Source organism: Gossypium hirsutum, chromosome A10 (assembly GCF_007990345.1).
Source record: "Gossypium hirsutum isolate 1008001.06 chromosome A10, Gossypium_hirsutum_v2.1, whole genome shotgun sequence".
Classification (NCBI taxonomy): Eukaryota; Viridiplantae; Streptophyta; class Magnoliopsida; order Malvales; family Malvaceae; genus Gossypium; species Gossypium hirsutum.
In genome coordinates, this window is record NC_053433.1 from 76,841,169 (window position 1) to 76,844,741 (window position 3,573).

Below are 3,573 nucleotides of genomic sequence, written 5' to 3' on the forward strand. Positions count from 1 at the left end.
TTTCCAAAACTCATGCATTGAAATTTTAAAAAGAATATTCGATTATTCAGTCAAACGATAAATCGAAACCCAACATGTAGGGCACGATTTCTCGAAATTTCCAAACACGAAATATTTCCTTGTTTCAAATTTTTACGATCCTTTTTTATGAATATTTGGATAACTTGAAATGGATATTAAGATTCTTTTGTCTCGAAGAAATAAAATACCACATCCAGCACGTAGGACATAACATTTCAAACCTTCGATACCTAAATCATCTCGTGATTTCCAAAACTCATGCATTGAAATTTTAAAAGGTTATTCGATTATTTGGGTCAAACGAAACAAATCGAAACCCAACACGTAGGGCACAATCTTTCGAATCTCCAAAAAAGGGAATATTGCCTTTATTTGAAATTTTAAAAGGTTGTTCGGTTATTTGGGTCAAACGAAAAAATCGAAACCCAGCACGTAAGGCACGATCTTTTGAATCCCAAAAAACGAAATATTGCCTTTATGTTTAAAAATCTTTTATATGTATCGGGTAAAAGCTGTGGTACGATTTTATTATTTTATGCGAAATGGAATTGTAACACTAGCATGCATACTAAAAAACGTAATAAACGCAACAACATGAATAACCACAATGAGTGCAAAATGATTGATAAAATAAATAAAGAGGCAATGAAAACCATATGTAAATAAACAAAATTATTTAATAAAACAAAGGGAGACTCGAATGATAACAATAAAAAAAAGTAAAGAAAATGGTGAAAAATATTAAATAAAACAAACAAATAAAAACGATAGCAAGAATAATAATGATAAAATAGGAGATAATAATAATAGCGCATTAATAATAATGTTACGTAGATGATAATAACAATAATAAAACAAAAAAAATAGTACATTAATAAAGATAAAAGTAATAATAATAATAAAGATGAAAGAAAATGGTGATATGAAAATAGGTGAAATGCATATACATAAAGTTAAATTTAAGTGTTTAAAAACAAAGAATGAAAAATAAATAAACTAGTATAGGCAAATATAAAATTAAGTAAAAATGAACATAAAATATTAATAACAATAATAATAGTAAAAATAATAAATATAAATAATATAAAGTTTCAAGGTATAAAAGATATACACAAATAGATGATAAAAATGATAATAATAAGGGTAAAAATAAAAATCAAACCAATCTATAAAAATAATAATAAATAAATGAATAAACAAACGAATAAATGTTAAATATTAACTAAATCAGTTTAATGGTATAATCATAATAATATAATAATAATAATAATAAATGATCCAAAATAAATAATATATAAAAGTTTAAAATAATAAGATATATAAAACAATTTAAAATAAGCAATGGATAAGTCAATAAAAAAATAATAAATAAGAGTTTAAAATAAAAGGGAAATTTAAAGAAATAACATATAAAATAGTTTTTTTAATAATATGTATAAAAACAATTTGAAATAAACTATATAGATAATATGTGAAAAGAGCAAAAATATATAATATACAAAATAATTTAGAATACATGATGTATAAAAAATAATTTAAAATAAATAATAATACACTTTTAAATAATCAATATATTAAAACAAGTTAAGATAAATAAGACACATAAATAATCTAATGTAAATAGCATATAAATTATTCAAAATAACACATAATAAAACATTTTAAAAATAAATAAATAAATGAATTAAAAGGACCTGGGACATGATTGAAAATTAACTGGAATTCAGGATATAAATTTGAAATAACAAAATGAAACAAAGGGCCAATTTGCAGCAAGTCGCAAATGTAAAGGGCGAAATAACAAATGCCCCAGGCCCCTCTATGCGCTGCGTTTTTTATAGGGGCCAAAATGAATTAAAACAGAAATTGTATGGATAATTAAAAAAGGAATAAAACTAAGGATTGGACTGAATTAAGGGACGCGTAAACTTGGAGGGACTCACCGCATAAATAGTCCCAAGGCTACAAAACACGCAGATTCCTTTTATCCGGGTCAAGTCGCGCACGGGCAGTCCAAAACGGTGCCGTTTTGGCATCTGGACCCCCACCCAAAAACGACGACGTTTCAACGGTTGTACTTAAGCCCAATTTAAAAAAAAAATCCTTCATTTTCTTTCTTTTTCAGAAGCAGACAGCAGCCCTCCCCCTCCATTTCTTTTCTCTGCTAGGGTTTCTTAACCCCTCATCGCAGCCGTCGTCACGACGCCACCGTAGACGGTGGTTGAGATCACGTGAAAGTGGGGTTCTTTAACCCCTGTTTATAGCGCCCGAAGGCCATGTCTCATCAGCCCGAAAAGACGAAAAGGGAGGGCTCTTGACCCCTTTTGGGATCGATGACGACGGAAGAGAGCTCTCCGACGACGCAATCACGGTGGTCTCCGGTGAGCCCTTTTCTTCTTTTTATTATTTATCATTTTTGTATATACATATATAAATAAAATAAAAATAAAACAATAAAAAATAAAGCAAAATAAACAAGAACTTGAAACTAAAGTAAAAACCTTTGAAGCTTTGTTTTTCTGTTTTTTTATTCTTCTCCGAAAAAAATCCTCCCTTTTACATTGGTTTCTCTTCGGCTTTATAGCCTATTACAATATTAGAAAATATTGTCTCTGGTACTGTTCAATCACTGTTCTATATTGTTTCTGCCTCTGTTCTGTATTGTTTTGCTTCTGTTTCGCCTCTGTCTCTTTGCTATTTCGGTCTTCTTTGCAAGTTCGGCGTTCGGTCAATGAAGAAAGGAGCTTGCCATTTTGGTGCAAGTAGTGCCAGGGTCGAGCCTTGGGCGGTGTGCGAGCCAAGGGCGCACATGGAGGCTGCGGCGCCAGAAGAGGATTAGGGTTGCTGAGTTTTCTTAAAATTTTTGGAGCTCTAGGGTTTTCTGTGTAGTAGGTCATTTGGGCTTTGTTATTTTAAGTCATGTATTTGGATAGTATTATTATTATTATTTTATCTTGGACTGTTATTTGGTTGTATAATTTAGGCATGAGCTGGGGAAAATAGGCCTGTTACAAAAAATAATTGCAACTCCAATTTAAAAATTATTTGCTGATAGGAAACTAATCATTAACAACATTTTAACTATTTAAATTCACAGTCCTAAGTGTTGTTCTAACTTATTAAACCGTACAATTAAAATAATTTTTTAATTAAAACAATTAACATAATATACATAGACAATCATTAAGGACAAAATGATCTCTTTTTTTTATATTTGTTTACCGTAAACGATTTGTAATTCAATATTGTACTCCAATTCGAATACAAAATCCTTTATTATTATTTCGACTCATCCAAAAGGAAATGATCTATTCGTAAGTTTGTCACCTGAACCTTCATGAAGGCATATGATATCAGTTTAAGATTAGAAAAAGTAGAGAGATGTAGTACGTACATGACATGTTAAATGTACTAGATTAAGTTTGGGTTTGTCGTGTTGGATGAGGACAAAATTGAACAATTTGTAATTTATGGAGGGGTTGGGTTCGATTTGACCGGACCTCCTCGTAGCCACATAAATGAAAGATGGCAGACATGGATGGATGGTTGGGA

At 30.1% G+C, this 3,573-nt stretch overlaps 1 long non-coding RNA gene across 1 annotated transcript; it reads left to right on the forward strand.

The window, feature by feature from the left end:
• Positions 1-2,127: 2,127 nt before the first annotated feature.
• LOC107903777 (uncharacterized) lies at positions 2,128-3,042 on the forward strand. Its single transcript, XR_001685957.2, has 2 exons — positions 2,128-2,402; positions 2,738-3,042. It is a non-coding gene; the product is annotated as an uncharacterized lncRNA (long non-coding RNA).
• The last annotated feature ends 531 nt before the right edge of the window (positions 3,043-3,573 follow it).